A 17,912-nucleotide genomic window follows, 5' to 3' on the forward strand; every position below is an offset into this window, starting at 1 on the left:
TTTATTCCTATAAATATTCTTTGTTCTTGTAAATGTTCTTTTTTCCTATAAATGTTCATTATTCCTATAAATGTTATATATTGCTATAAATGTTCTTTATTCCTATAAATGTTCTTTATTCCTATAAATGTTCTTTGTTCCTATAAATGTTCTTTATTCCTATAAATGTTCTTTATTCCTATGAATGTTCTTTATTCCTATAAATGTTCTTTATTTCTATAAATGTTCTTTATTCCTATAAATGTTCTATATTCCTATAAATCTTCATTATTCCTATAAATGTTATATATTGCTATAAATGTTCTTTATTCCTATAAATATTCTTTGTTCTTGTAAATGTTCTTTAGTCCTATAAATGTTCTTTATTCCTATAAATGTTCGTTGTTCCTATAAATGTTCTTTATTCCTATAAATGTTCTTTATTCCTATAAATGTTATTTTTTTCTTGTACATGTTCTTTATTCCTATACATGTTATATATTCCTATAAATGTTCTTTATTCCTATAAATGTTCATTATTCCTATAAATGTTGTATATTCCTATAAATGTTCTTTATTCCTATAAATATTATTTGTTCTTGTAATGTTCTTTGTTCCTATAAATGTTATATATTGCTATAAATGTTCTTTATTCCTATAAATATCCTTTGTTCTTGTAAATGTTCTTTATTCCTATAAATGTTCTTTATTCCTATAAATGTTCTTTATTCCTATAAATGTTCTTTATTTCTATAAATGTTCTTTATTCCTATGAATGTTCTTTATTCCTATAAATGTTCTTTATTTCTATAAATGTTCTTTATTCCTATAAATGTTCTATATTCCTATGAATGTTCTTTATTCCTATAAATCTTCATTATTCCTATAAATGTTATATATTGCTATAAATGTTCTTTATTCCTATAAATATTCCTTGTTCTTGTAAATGTTCTTTAGTCCTATAAATGTTCTTTATTCCTATAAATGTTCGTTGTTCCTATAAATGTTCTTTATTCCTATAAATGTTCTTTATTCCTATAAATGTTATTTTTTTCTTGTACATGTTCTTTATTCCTATACATGTTATATATTCCTATAAATGTTCTTTATTCCTATAAATGTTCATTATTCCTATAAATGTTGTATATTCCTATAAATGTTCTTTATTCCTATAAATATTATTTGTTCTTGTAAATGTTCTTTATTCCTATAAATGTTATTTATTCCTATAAATGTTCTTTATTCCTATGAATGTTCTTTATTCCTATAAATGTTCTTTATTCCTATAAATGTTCTTTATTCCTATAAATGTTCTTTTTTCTTGTAAATGTTCTTTATTCCTATAAATGTTATATATTCCTATAAATGTTCTTTATTCCTATAAATATTCTTTGTTCTTGTAAATGTTCTTTATTCCTATAATGTTCTTTATTCCTATAAATATTCTTTGTTCTTGTAAATGTTCTTTATTCCTATCAATGTTCTTTATTCCTATGAATGTTCTTTATTCCTATAAATGTTCTTTATTCCTATAAATGTTATTTATTCCTATAAATGTTCTTTATTCCTATGAATGTTCTTTATTCCTATAAATGTTCTTTATTCCTATAAATGTTCTTTATTCCTATAAATGTTCTTTTTTCTTGTAAATGTTCTTTATTCCTATAAATGTTATATATTCCTATAAATGTTCTTTATTCCTATAAATATTCTTTGTTCTTGTAAATGTTCTTTATTCCTATAAATGTTCTTTATTCCTATAAATATTCTTTGTTCTTGTAAATGTTCTTTATTCCTATAAATGTTCTTTATTCCTATAAATATTCTTTGTTCTTGTAAATGTTCTTTATTCCTATCAATGTTCTTTATTCCTATGAATGTTCTTTATTCCTATAAATGTTCTTTATTCCTATAAATGTTCTTTTTTCTTGTAAATGTTCTTTATTCCTATAAATGTTCTTTATTCCTATAAATATTCTTTGTTCTTGTAAATGTTCTTTATTCCTATGAATGTTCTTTATTCCTATAAATGTTCTTTATTTCTATAAATGTTCTTTATTCCTATAAATGTTCTATATTCCTATGAATGTTCTTTATTCCTATAAATCTTCATTATTCCTATAAATGTTATATATTGCTATAAATGTTCTTTATTCCTATAAATATTCCTTGTTCTTGTAAATGTTCTTTAGTCCTATAAATGTTCTTTATTCCTATAAATGTTCGTTGTTCCTATAAATGTTCTTTATTCCTATAAATGTTCTTTATTCCTATAAATGTTATTTTTTTCTTGTACATGTTCTTTATTCCTATACATGTTATATATTCCTATAAATGTTCTTTATTCCTATAAATGTTCATTATTCCTATAAATGTTGTATATTCCTATAAATGTTCTTTATTCCTATAAATATTATTTGTTCTTGTAAATGTTCTTTATTCCTATAAATGTTATTTATTCCTATAAATGTTCTTTATTCCTATGAATGTTCTTTATTCCTATAAATGTTCTTTATTCCTATAAATGTTCTTTATTCCTATAAATGTTCTTTTTTCTTGTAAATGTTCTTTATTCCTATAAATGTTATATATTCCTATAAATGTTCTTTATTCCTATAAATATTCTTTGTTCTTGTAAATGTTCTTTATTCCTATAAATGTTCTTTATTCCTATAAATATTCTTTGTTCTTGTAAATGTTCTTTATTCCTATCAATGTTCTTTATTCCTATGAATGTTCTTTATTCCTATAAATGTTCTTTATTCCTATAAATGTTATTTATTCCTATAAATGTTCTTTATTCCTATGAATGTTCTTTATTCCTATAAATGTTCTTTATTCCTATAAATGTTCTTTATTCCTATAAATGTTCTTTTTTCTTGTAAATGTTCTTTATTCCTATAAATGTTATATATTCCTATAAATGTTCTTTATTCCTATAAATATTCTTTGTTCTTGTAAATGTTCTTTATTCCTATAAATGTTCTTTATTCCTATAAATATTCTTTGTTCTTGTAAATGTTCTTTATTCCTATAAATGTTCTTTATTCCTATAAATATTCTTTGTTCTTGTAAATGTTCTTTATTCCTATCAATGTTCTTTATTCCTATGAATGTTCTTTATTCCTATAAATGTTCTTTATTCCTATAAATGTTCTTTTTTCTTGTAAATGTTCTTTATTCCTATAAATGTTCTTTATTCCTATAAATATTCTTTGTTCTTGTAAATGTTCTTTATTCCTATAAATGTTCTTTGTTCTTGTAAATGTTCTTTATTCCTATCAATGTTCTTTATTCCTATGAATGTTCTTTATTCCTATAAATGTTCTATATTCCTATGAATGTTCTGACATTTTATCTCCTAATTGTGACATTTTATCTCCTAATTGTGACATTTTATCTCATAATTCTGACATTTTATCTCATAATTTTGACATTTTATCTCATAATTATGACATTTTACTTCATAATTGTAACATTTTATCTCATAGTTTCACATTTTTTCTCATAAATATGACTTTATATCTCATTATTGAAACATTTTATCTCATAATTAGGACTTACTATTGGAGTATTTTGTATTTATCGTGACTAAAAGAGTTTTTTTTTACCACCATGGCGCTACACAATCTATCATTTGATGTCCGTCAACACAAATGTCAACACAAATGTGACAACAAAGTCAACACAAATGTGACAACAAAGTCAACACAAATGAGGTCAGCGAGGAGAAGAAGAAGAAAAAGGTTGAAGATAATGAAGTTGATTTCCTTCATCAGCGCACGTCCTTCTTTCTCTTAATTGGAGATAATTATAGGATCTTCATTTCCTTAAGTAGGTTAAAGAGGAGCAGGAGACAAAGTTTAGGAACAAAGTGGAACAAACTTGCCTCGCAATCTTTAGCGGGTCGTTAGCGCTTGGATAGCGCCTGGTTAGCATGTGGTTAGCGGGTCGTTAGCGTGGTTCGTTAGCGTGTCGTTAGTGTGTTGTTAGCGCATGATTTGCGTGTTAGCGTGTCGTTAGCGCGTGGTCAGTGCGTGGTTGGCGTGTTGTTAGCGTTTGGATAGCGCCTGGCTAGCTTGTGGTTAGCGTGTCGTTAACGTGTCGTTGGTGCATAGTTAGCGCCTGGTCAGTGCGTGGTTAGCGTGTTGTTAGCGTTTGGATAGCGCCTGGCTAGCGCGTGGTTAGCGTGTCGTTAGTGCATGGTTAGCATGTCAATAGCGTGTCATTAGCGCGTGGTTAGCATGTCGTTAGCGTGTCGTTAGTGCAAGGTAAGCGTGTGGTTAGCGGGTCGTTAGCGTGTCGTTAGAGTGTCGTTAGCGCATGGTTAGCGTGTTGTTAGCGTGTCGTTAGCGCATGGTTAGCGCGTGGTCAGTGCGTGGTTAGCGTGTTGTTAGCGTTTGGATAGCGCCTGGCTAGCTTGTGGTGAGCATGTGGTTAGCGTGTCGTTAAAGTGTCGTTGGCGCATAGTTAGCGTGTTGTTAGCGTGTCATTAGCGTGTGGTTAGCATGTCGTGGTTAGTGTGTTGTTAGAGCGTGGTTAGCGTGTAGTTAGGGCGTGGTTAGTGTGTCGTTAGCGCGTGGATAGCGTGTTGTTAGCGTGTCGTTAGCGTGTGGTTAGTGCATGGTTAGCGTGTCGTTAGCACATGGTTAGCGCGTGGTTAGTTTATGGTAGCGCGTCATTAGCGCATGGTTAGCGTGTCGTTAGCGCATGGTTAGCGTGTGGTCAGTGCGTGGTTAGCGCGTAATTAGCGCTTGGTTAGCGTGTCGTTAGCGCATGGTTAGCGTGTGGTCAGTGCGTGGTTAGCGCGTCATTAGCCCATGGTTAGCGTGTCGTTAGCGCATGGTTAGCGTGTGGTCAGTGCGTGGTTAGCGCGTCATTAGCCCATGGTTAGCGTGTCGTTAGCGCGTGGTTAGCGTGTGGTCAGTGCGTGGTTAGCGCGTAATTAGCGCATGGTTAGCGTGTCGTTAGCGCATGGTTAGGGTGTGGTCAGTGTGTGGTTAGCGCGTCATTAGCCCATGGTTAGCGTGTCGTTAGTGCGTGGTTAGCGTGTGGTCAGTGCGTGGTTAGCGCGTAATTAGCGCATGGTTAGCGTGTCGTTAGCGCATGGTTAGGGTGTGGTCAGTGTGTGGTTAGCGCGTCATTAGCCCATGGTTAGCGTGTCGTTAGTGCGTGGTTAGCGTGTGGTCAGTGCGTGGTTAGCGCGTAATTAGCGCATGGTTAGCGTGTCGTTAGCGTGTGGTCAGTGCGTGGTTAGTGCGTCATTAGCGCATGGTTAGCGTGTCGTTAGCGCATGGTTAGCGTGTGGTCAGTGCGTGGCTAGCGCGTAATTAGCGCATGGTTAGCGTGTCGTTAGCGTGTGGTCAGTGCGTGGTTAGTGCGTCATTAGCGCATGGTTAGCGTGTCGTTAGCGCATGGTTAGCGTGTGGTCAGTGCGTGGCTAGCGCGTAATTAGCGCATGGTTAGCGTGTCGTTAGCGCATGGTTAACGTGTGGTCAGTGCATGGTTAGCGTGTGGTCAGTGCGTGGCTAGCGCGTAATTAGCGCATGGTTAGCGTGTCGTTAGCGCATGGTTAGGGTGTGGTCAGTGTGTGGTTAGCGCGTCATTAGCCCATGGTTAGCGTGTCGTTAGTGCGTGGTTAGCGTGTGGTCAGTGCGTGGTTAGCGCGTAATTAGCGCATGGTTAGCGTGTCGTTAGCGTGTGGTCAGTGCGTGGTTAGTGCGTCATTAGCGCATGGTTAGCGTGTCGTTAGCGCATGGTTAGCGTGTGGTCAGTGCGTGGCTAGCGCGTAATTAGCGCATGGTTAGCGTGTCGTTAGCGTGTGGTCAGTGCGTGGTTAGTGCGTCATTAGCGCATGGTTAGCGTGTCGTTAGCGCATGGTTAGTGTGTGGTCAGTGCGTGGCTAGCGCGTAATTAGCGCATGGTTAGCGTGTCGTTAGCGCATGGTTAACGTGTGGTCAGTGCATGGTTAGCGTGTGGTCAGTGCGTGGCTAGCGCGTAATTAGCGCATGGTTAGCGTGTCGTTAGCGCATGGTTAGCGTGTGGTCAGTGCGTGGCTAGCGCGTAATTAGCGCATGGTTAGCGTGTCGTTAGCGCGTGGATAGCGTGTTGTTAGCGTGTCGTTAGCGTGTGGTTAGTGCATGGTTAGCGTGTCGTTAGCACATGGTTAGCGCGTGGTTAGTTTATGGTAGCGCGTCATTAGCCCATGGTTAGCGTGTCGTTAGCGCATGGTTAGCGTGTGGTCAGTGCGTGGTTAGCGCGTAATTAGCGCTTGGTTAGCGTGTCGTTAGCGCATGGTTAGCGTGTGGTCAGTGCGTGGTTAGCGCGTCATTAGCCCATGGTTAGCGTGTCGTTAGCGCATGGTTAGCGTGTGGTCAGTGCGTGGTTAGCGCGTCATTAGCCCATGGTTAGCGTGTCGTTAGTGCGTGGTTAGCGTGTGGTCAGTGCGTGGTTAGCGCGTAATTAGCGCATGGTTAGCGTGTCGTTAGCGCATGGTTAGGGTGTGGTCAGTGTGTGGTTAGCGCGTCATTAGCCCATGGTTAGCGTGTCGTTAGCCTGTGGTCAGTGCGTGGTTAGTGCGTCATTAGCGCATGGTTAGCGTGTCGTTAGCGTGTGGTTAGCGTGTGGTCAGTGCGTGGTTAGCGCGTAATTAGCGCATGGTTAGCGTGTCGTTAGCGTGTGGTTAGCGTGTGGTCAGTGCGTGGTTAGCGCGTAATTAGCGCATGGTTAGCGTGTCGTTAGCGTGTGGTCAGTGCGTGGTTAGTGCGTCATTAGCGCATGGTTAGCGTGTCGTTAGCGCATGGTTAACGTGTGGTCGGTGCATGGTTAGCGTGTGGTCAGTGCGTGGCTAGCGCGTAATTAGCGCATGGTTAGCGTGTGGTTAGTGCGTGGTTTGCGTGTGGCGATGCTGCTAAGCGAAGGAGGAAATGAAGTAAAGAGCAGCTCTGGTCAATGAGGAGCAGCTTGGTAAAAAGTGTTTCCTGTGATGAATTATTGAAGTGTGGACAATAATTCATGAACGTGGAGCTGAAAAGGCAGCAAATACATTTTGATGCTAGTAGAAGCGTGGGCCTAAAATAAATAAATGCATGAATAAAATAAGGCTTACATGATCAAATAAGGCTTACATAATAGCTCTTATTTTATTAGAAAGGTTTGAGAAATGTGTGACAAGCAAGTAAATATTTCATGAATATTTGGAGAAAATCTCTCAGGTGAACTTTGTCGCCTCAATGGGTGTACCTAATGAAGTGTCCACGAGGCTGCTGAAGGAAGTGACTAAAAATACTTCAAAGTAAAAGTCCGCTTATTAAGTTTTGATGATTAAGAGATAAATTATTGACCTTGACATTGATTGCACTTTAAGAATTTATATGGAATATTTAATATCAGTCATTCGAGGTACACAACTACATAACTCCTTGACAACTATACATATATATATATATATACATATATATATATATATATATATATATATATATATATATATATATATATATATATATATATATATATATATATATATATATATACATGGGAAAAAAAATATATATATATACATGCCTAAAACTGTATGTATGTATGTATGTATATTTATACGGTATATACACATATATAAAACTCATTGTAATATAAAGTATATCTTCTTGCAATATATATATATATAGATAACTTATTGCAATATATTAAAAACTTATATACATATAAACATATATGTTTATATAAATACATGCATATAAACATGTATGTATGGATGTATATTTATACATATACACAAAAAACTCATTGTAATATAGAGTATATCTAACTGCAATATATATAATATATATACACACTAGAGATGCGCGGATAGGCAATTATTTCATCCGCAACCGCATCAGAAAGTCGTCAACCATCCGCCATCCACCCGATGTAACATTTGATCAGAACCGCACCCGTCCGCACCCGCCCGTTGTTATATATCTAATATAGACGATGCAAGGCATTAGTGAGGTTATAAAGCTTTTGCCTGTTAAAGAAAGGAGACTGATCCAATGCAGTACGGACATTCGCGTGCCACGCTGTCACGACCCAGACGCACACCAGTGCGCAATCATATGGGAGCCGCGCTGAGCGCACCTCCAAGCGCGTCTCGCTGCCGGCGACGGCCGGGTATATGGGCCCGACGCTCCAGCGCCATCCATTTTCAGGGCTAGTTGATTCGGCAGGTGGGTTGTTACACACTCCTTAGCGGGTTCCAACTTCCATGGCCACCGTCCTGCTGTCTATATCAACCAGGGTGAGCCCCACCCCTTTCGTGAGTGCACTGCGCGCGGAGTGACCCCTGTTACGAGCCCCCGGCAACAGGGGTGGCGGGCAGGTAAGCTGCGCGGGCGGAGCGCGCGGAGTGACCCCTGTTACGAGCCCCCGGCCACGGGGGTGGCGGGCAGGTAAGCTGCTTACCTGCTGCGCGTGACGCCGGCCGCGGCGAAGGCGGACGAGGCGGGGTGTCGGTGCGGTGGGCGCGGTGGTGACCCTGGACGTGCGTCGGGCCCTTCTCGCGGATCGCCTCAGCTACGGCTCCCGGTGGGGCCCTCTCGGGGGAAGGGGCCTCGGTCCCGGACCCCGGCGAGGCGTCCCTTCTCCGCTCCGTAAAAGTGTCCATCTCTTTTTCTTTTTTTTCTTCTGTTGTGGCATATGCTGCAGGTGCCTGCTCGTTTTTCGTATGTGGGTAACAACATTTAACTATGTATATATATTTACCAATTGGTTTAACTGCCACCCGCCTGAATCTATTTAAAATCTTTTTTTTTTTATTTCAACCACCCGACCCGACCCGACCCGCGGATAAAATCTAATTTTTTTTAATTTCATCCGCCCGATCCGCGGATAATCCGCGGACTCCGCGGTTGTGCCCGCAAACCGCGCATCTCTAATATATACATATATATGTATATATATATATATATATATATACATATATATGTATATATACATATACATGTATATATATACATATATATGTGTGTATATATATATATATATATATATATATATATATATATATATATATATATATATATATATATATACATACATACATACATACATATATAACTTAGACTCAATATCCCTCTTCAAATCAAGACTCAAAACACACCTATTCCTGACTGCCTACTCATTGTGTGTATATATATATATATATATATATATATAACTACTCAGTGGCCTAATGGTTAGAGTGTCCGCCCTGAGATCGGTAGGTTGTGAGTTCAAACCCCGGCCGAGTCATACCAAAGACTATAAAAATGGGAGCCATTACCTCCCTGCTTGGCACTCAGCATCAAGGGTTGGAATTGGGGGTTAAATCACCAAAAATGATTCCCGGGCGCGGCCACCGCTGCTGCCCACTGCTCCCCTCACCTCCCAGGGGGTGAACAAGGGGATGGGTCAAATGCAGAGGACAAATTTCACCACACCTAGTGTGTGTGTGACAATCATTGCTACTTTAATTTTAACTTTAAATCAAGACTCAAAACACACCTATTCCCCTGATTGCCTACTCATTGTATATATATATATATATATATATACATATATATATATATATATATATATATATATATATATATATATATATATATATATATATATATATATATATATATATATATACGTTAGGTCAGGAAAAACCACAAGAGGCTATATAATCCCTACAAGCCTGTTTCACAGCTTTTATATATTTTATTACATAAAATACCCTGACGAGCTGGGAAACCTGCGAAACAGGCTTGTAGGGATGATATAGCCTCTTGTGGTTTTTCCTGACCTAACGTATATATATATATATATATATATATATATATATATATATATATATATATATATATATATACATATATATATATATATATACATACATATATATATATACATATATATATATATATATATATATATATATATATATACATACATATATATATATATATATATATATATATATATATATATATATATATATACATACATATATATATATATACATACATATATATATATATATATATATATATATATATATATATATATATATGAAGAAGACGTCAATGTATTTTATTGTGCTTTTCTTCTGTCCACTTCCAGGTCCTGAGTGGAGCGTGTTGCCATGGCGACAAGTGTCCCGCTGTGATGTCACGACGTGGTCCCCCTCCGTATCTTCAGAGTCAGGCCGCTCTTCTCTCTTTCTTCCTTCCTCTTTTCTTTTATCAGCGCCAAATCCAAGATGTCAGTCCCGCCGAGGAGCGCCGTGTCTGGGAGCCTCAGAAGACGCCGCCGAGGGCCCCGCGCTCCCCCCCCCTCGCCGCCGTGTGATGTGCCGCTCTCTAATTGGGCGGCGGGCGGCGTGGAGAGGGAAGTGATGTTCCTGGATGTGATGAAAAAGTCATGATGCAAGTTACATTCCATTACAGCAAATACACTATGTCCCCTGCTCATGTCACAGCTTTATTTTGAAAAGCACACCAAGGAAGTCGCCCGCTTACACTTTAAAATACACAAATACTGGAGGACAGTTGTCGTCATCGCTAACGTCGCTAAACGCTAGCTCGCGTTCTTCACATTTCAACAAGAACGTCATCATACACACACAACATGTGTTGTGTTGTTGTTAACGACATCATCATCAATGTACAAACAATCATACACACACAACATGTGTTGTGTTGTTGTTAACGACATCATCAATGTACAAACAATCATACACATACACAACACATGATGTGTTGTTGTTAATGACATCATGGATGTAACATCAATGTACAAACAATCATACACACACAACACATGTGTTGTTGTTGTTAACGACATCATCAATGTACAAACAATCATACACACACAACGCATGTTGTGTTGCTGTTAACGGCATCATCAATGTACAAACAATCATACACACACAACACGTGTTGTTGTGAACGACATCATCAATGTACAAACAATCATACACACACACAACACATGTGTTGTTGTGAACGACATCATGGATGTAACATCAATGTACAAACAACCATACACACACAACACATGTTGTGTTGCTGTTAATGACATCATGGGTGTAACATCATTGTACAAACAACCATACACACACAACACAAGTTGTGTTGTTGTTAACAACATCATGGATGTACAAACAATCATACACACACAACACATGCTGTGTTATTGTTAATGACATCATCAATGTACAAACAATCATACACACACAACACGTGTTGTTGTGAACGGCATCATCAATGTACAAACAATCATACACACTCAACACATGTTGTGTTGTTGTTAACGACATCATCAATGTACAAACAATCATACACATGTGTTGTTGTTAACGACATCATCAATGTACAAACAATCATACACATACACAACACATGATGTGTTGTTGTTAATGACATCATGGATGTAACATCAATGTACAAACAATCATACACACACAACACATGTGTTGTTGTTAACGACATCATCAATGTACAAACAATCACACACACACAACACATGTGTTGTTGTTAACGACATCATCAATGTACAAACAATCATACACACACAACGCATGTTGTGTTGTTGTGAACGACATCATGGATGTAACATCAATGTACAAACAATCACACACACACAACACATCTCATCTGTTGTGTTGTTGTGAACGACATCATGGATGTAACATCAATGTATAAACAATCATACACACAAAAACATGTCATCTGTTGTGTTGTTGTGAACGACATCATGGATGTAACATCAATGTATAAACAATCATACACACAAAAACATGTCATCTGTTGTGTTGTTGTGAACGACATCATGGATGTAACATCAATGTACAAACAATCATACACACACAACACATGTCATCTGTTGTGTTGTTGATACACGTCTACTAGAGATGCGCGGTTTGCGGACACAACCGCGGAGTCCGCGGATTATCCGCGGATCGGGCGGATGAAATAAAAAAAAATAAGATTTTATCCGCTCGCGGGTCGGGTCGGGTGGATTAATTAGATTTTTTTTTTTTTTTTTTTTTTTTTTTGCGGGTGGCAGTTAAACCAATTGGTAAATATATATACATAGTTAAATGTTGTTACCCACATACGAAAAACGAGCAGGCACCTGCAGCATATGCCACAACAGAAGAAAAAAAAAGAAAAGAGATGGACACTTTTACGGAGCGGAGAAGGGACGCCTCGCCGGGGTCCGGGACCGAGGCCCCTTCCCCCGAGAGGGCCCCACCGGGAGCCGTAGCTGAGGCGATCCGCGAGAAGGGCCCGACGCTCGTCCAGGGTCACCACCGCGCCCACCGCACCGACACCCCGCCTCGTCCGCTTTCGCCGCGGCCGGCGTCACGCGCAGCAGGTAAGCAGCTTACCTGCCCGCCACCCCCGTGGCCGGGGGCTCGTAACATGGGTCACTCCGCGCGCTCCGCCCGCGCAGCTTACCTGCTTGCCACCCCTGTTGCCGGGGGCGCGTAACAGGGGTCACTCCACGCGCAGTGCGCTCACGAAAGGGGTGGGGCTCACCCTGGTTGATATAGAGAGCAGGACGGTGGCCATGGAATTTCATTTAAGGTTTGTGATAAACCATCAAACTCATTCGTTAAAAGGACTCTATAGTAATATAAAGCGAATTTTTCTGGACATTATCATGCAAGAAAAGTTTATTTTTGGGACCGCGATCACCGCGTAATGATTTTTAAAGGTTGCATTACATTATTAACTGTCCCATGTGATCAGCCAGTGCGATTGGAAGTCCATGCTCAATTATTGCCTCCGTAAATAAAACTTTGGCATTTATCACATCCAAAGAATCTGTTTGGGCGACGAAAAACGTTGAAAGTTTTCCACTTGTATCGCTAGCAACGGCATTAGACTTGTGTTTTTTTGTCCCAACGTGGTCTTTTACATCGCTAATTCCTCCGTGTCCGATCGAACAATCTTGTCTGCACAAGGTGCAATTCGCGTAGTTTTCACCCTTTTTTTTATTTTTTTATTAATATTAGATATATAACAACGGGCGGATGGCGGGCGGATGCAGTTCTGATCAAACGTTACATCGGGTGGATGGCGGATGGTTGACGACTTTCTGACGCGGTTGCGGATGAGATAAATTGCCTATCCGCGCATCTCTAACGTCTACTGAGTCACATGACACAGGAGTTAAATGTCTAGTGAGTCAGAATAATTGTATCTAAGTTATCACAAAACTTTGTGTTCCATTGAGTTCAGCTCGCCCTGCGAGAGGACAAAAGCTGTCTTTGATCCTACCAAGCAGAAGGCTTGTAAAACTCCACTGTGTAGGATGGGAAGCGACATGAAGGCGTCTGTTTCTTTCTTCTATTGTAATCCACGGGAAGATTTTGTCTTTACCCGAGATCTACAAAGCGGAGAGGAGGCAGTGCCTGACCCCCCCTCCAGGCACCTTTTCTTTGAACTGTTTTGTAACCAAAGGCGATGGCTGTTTACGACCCCCCTCCCCTAGAAACAGCTGTTGCCATGTAATCAGGGAAAGTCCAAATAAAAGAGGAGGCGTACAATCTTTCGTCGGAGCGTGTGACGACACTGTGCGAGGGTACAGTGTCTACGCGTTTCTCCTCATTCGAGCTAAATTGAACTCTGTCTCTGTTTAATTCCTTGCTTCTTGTCTTGTTTAATAGATGTCGACAGTGTTTGAACCTGACATAATGAGTCACATGACATCCAAGTTACACGTCTAATGAGTCACATGACAAGAGTTACACGTGTAATGAGTCACTTGGCAAGAGTTACACATCTAATGAGTCACATGACACAAGAGTTACACGTCTAATGAGTCACATGACACACGTCTAATGAGTCACATTTCTTTTAACTGTTTTACGATATTTTCTTTGAACTGTTTTGTAACCAAAAGCGATGGCTGTTTACGACCCCCGTCCCCTAGAAACAGCTGTTGCCATGTAATCAGGGAAAGTCCAAATAAATGAGGAGGCGTACAATCTTTCGTCGGAGCGTGGGATGACACTGTTCGAGGGTACAGTGTCTACGCGTTTCTCTTCAATTGAGCTAAATTGAATTCTGTCTCTGTTTAATTCCTTGCTTCTTGTCTTGTTTAATAGATGTCGACAGTGTTTGAACCTGACATAATGAGTCACATGACATACAAGTTACACGTCTAATGAGTCACATGACAAGAGTTACACGTGTAATGAGTCACTTGGCAAGAGTTACACATCTAATGAGTCACATGACACAAGAGTTACACGTCTAATGAGTCACATGACAAGAGTTACACGTGTAAAGAGTCACTTGGCAAGAGTTACACATCTAATGAGTCACATGACACACGAGTTACACGTCTACTGAGTCACATGACAAGAGTTACACGTGTAATGAGTCACTTGGCAAGAGTTACACATCTAATGAGTCACATGACACAAGAGTTACACGTCTAATGAGTCACATGACACACGAGTTACACGTCTAATGAGTCACATTTCTATTAACTGTTTTACGATCTTTTCTTTGAACTGTTTTGTAACCAAGGGCGATGGCTGTTTACGACCCCCCTCCCTTAGAAACAGGGAAAGTCCAAATAAAAGAGGAGGCGTACAATCTTTTGTCGGAGCGTGTGATGACACTGTGCGAGGGTAGTGTCTACGCGTTTCTCCTTAATTGAGCTAAATTGAATTCTGTCTCTGTTTAATTCCTTGCTTCTTGTCTTGTTTAATAGATGTCGACAGTGTTTGAACCTGACATAATGAGTCACATGACACAAGAGTTACATGTCTAATGAGTCAAAGAGGCGGACACAAGGTGGCCATGTAGTTTCTTTTATTGTAAAGCTGGAAGGAAGGAGAACTTACAAGAATGTTCTTTGAGTCGCTCAGCAGAAGCGAAGCACGTTGAGTAAAAAACATGCGGACGGCAAAAAGAGAAAAAGGAATAAAGGTCGGCCGACATTCCCGGGCTGACGTGAAGGTAAAAAGGAAAAAAAAGCCGACAGGTGTGAGGATCTACGAACATGTGACGAGCTACACGTCCTGACACGCTGATATAGATATAGATATACTTATAGATATAGATATTTGTCATCTGCTGGAAAAGACTACAACTGCGTGTACATAAAACTGTACAAAAACCAGGCATCACTAGCGTAGTTTCTAGCGAACCACGTGAAGTACGAACTCTTTAAGACAAACACGTCGGCAAACTACGCCTCAACGTCCGCGCGCGCGCGCTAACCTCCGAGCTAAGTCCTCTTCGGGAAAAAAATGATCATCCGGAATTTTCCACTTCCAAAATTGAAAGCTGGGGAGGGGGGTGGGGGGTGGGGGGGCACGTCGCATTAATGGCCGCCGGTAACAGGAAATAACTTAGGAATAACAATGTACAAGGTTAGAAATTGTCGATGCATTTGATGATTGTATGTTTTTTTCCGTACACTCTAACAATGTTACAGTTAGTTTACAGTGCAATACTGTAAAGTTACTGTAAACTAAAAAACAAAAAAAATGGCATCACTGTTTTTGACGGGAAAAAAAACTGGCAGCTCAGTTGGTTTTTTTCTGTAAACCGAACAAACGGCGCCACGTTAAAATCTAGGGTTCTTGTTTTTACGTAATATTACTGTAAATAGAAAATGGTAGCACAGTTTTTTTTACGGTAAAATACTGGCAACGAAACTGCCTTTTTTTTAAATTGTAAAATGTACGATTGTTTTTACGAAGTATTACTGGAAATGGAAATATGTTAACACAGTGGGTTTTTTTACGGTAAAATTCAGGCAACTAAACTGACTTTGTTTTACTGTAAAATGTACGATTGTTTTTACGAAGTATTACTGGAAATGGAAATATGTTACCACATTCTATTTTTTTTTTATTGTAAAATGTACAATTGTTTTTACGAAATATTACTGGAAATGGAAAAATGTTACCACAGTCTATTTTTTTTTACTGTAAAATGTACGATTGTTTCCACAAAATATTACTGGAAATGGAAATATGTTACCACAGTTTTTTTTTACTGTAAAATGTACGATTGTTTTTACGAAATATTACTGGAAATGGAAATATGTTACCACAGGTTTTTTTTTTAACGGTAAAATTAAGGCAACTAAACTGACTTTGTTTTACTGAAAATGAAAATATGTTACCACAGTTGTTTTTTTTTTGACGTAAAATGTACGATTGTTTTTACGAAATATAACTGTAAATGGAAATATGTTACCACAGTTTTTTTTTTTACGGTAGAATTCTGGCAACTAAACTGACTTAGTTTTACTGTAAAATGTACGATTGTTTTTACGAAATATTACTGGAAATGGAAATATGTTACCACAGTCTATTTTTTTTTACTGTAAAATGTACGATTGTTTTTACGAAATATTACTGGAAATGGAAATATGTTACCACGGTCTATTTTTTTTTTACTGTAAAATGTACGATTGTTTTTACAAAGTATTACTGGAAATGGAAATATGTTACCACAGTCTATTTTTTTTTACTGTAAAATGTACGATTGTTTTTACGAAGTATTACTGGAAATGGAAATATGTTACCACAGTCTATTTTTTTTTTACTGTAAAATGTACGATTGTTTTTACGAAATATTACTGGAAATGGAAATATGTTACCACGGTCTATTTTTTTTTACTGTAAAATGTACGATTGTTTTTACAAAGTATTACTGGAAATGGAAATATGTTACCACAATCTATTTTTTTTTACTGTAAAATGTACGATTGTTTTCACGAAATATTACTGGAAATGGAAATATGTTAGCACAGGTTTTTTTTTTTTTACTGTAAAATGTACGATTGTTTTTACAAAGTATTACTGGAAATGGAAATATGTTACCACAGTCTATTTTTTTTTTACTGTAAAATGTACGATTGTTTTTACGAAGTATTACTGGAAATGGAAATATGTTACCACAGTCTATTTTTTTTTTACTGTAAAATGTACGATTGTTTTTACGAAATATTACTGGAAATGGAAATATGTTACCACGGTCTATTTTTTTTTACTGTAAAATGTACGATTGTTTTTACAAAGTATTACTGGAAATGGAAATATGTTACCACAATCTATTTTTTTTTTACTGTAAAATGTACGATTGTTTTCACGAAATATTACTGGAAATGGAAATATGTTAGCACAGGTTTTTTTTTTTTTACGGTAAAATTCAGGCAACTAAACTGACTTTGTTTTACTGAAAATGAAAATATGTTACCACAGTTGTTTTTTTTTAACGTAAAATGTATGATTGTTTTTACGAAATATTACTGGAAATGGAAATATGTTACCACAGTTTTTTCTTTTACGGTAAAATTCTAGCGACTAAACTGACTTAGTTTTACTGTAAAATGTACGATTGTTTTTACGAAGTATTACTGGAATTGGAAATATGTTACCACAGTCTATTTTTTTTTTACTGTAAAATGTACGATTGTTTTTACGAAGTATTACTGGAAATGGAAAAATTTTACCACAGTCTATTTTTTTTTTTTTACTGTAAAATGTACGATTGTTTTCACGAAATATTACTGGAAATGGAAATATGTTACCACAGTCTATTTTTTTTTACTGTAAATGTGCGATTGTTTTTACGAAATATTACTGGAAATGGAAATATGTTACCACAGGTTTTTTTTTACGGTAAAATTCTGGCGACTAAACAGACTTTGTTTTACTGTAAAATGTACGATTGTTTTTACGAAGTATTACCGGAAATGGAAATATGTTACCACAGTTTTTTTTACGGTAAAATTCTCGCGACTGAGCTTTCGGTTTTTACCTGTAATATCTACGATTGTTGTTTTTACGGTGTTTTATTGCAAAAAGAAAATCTCTACGACAATTTCTTTTTACGGTAAAATTCAGGCGACTAAATTGACTTTTTTTTACTGTAAAATGTACGATT

The sequence above is a fragment of the Nerophis lumbriciformis genome, linkage group LG16 (assembly GCF_033978685.3).
Source record: "Nerophis lumbriciformis linkage group LG16, RoL_Nlum_v2.1, whole genome shotgun sequence".
In the NCBI taxonomy this organism is placed as follows: Eukaryota; Metazoa; Chordata; class Actinopteri; order Syngnathiformes; family Syngnathidae; genus Nerophis; species Nerophis lumbriciformis.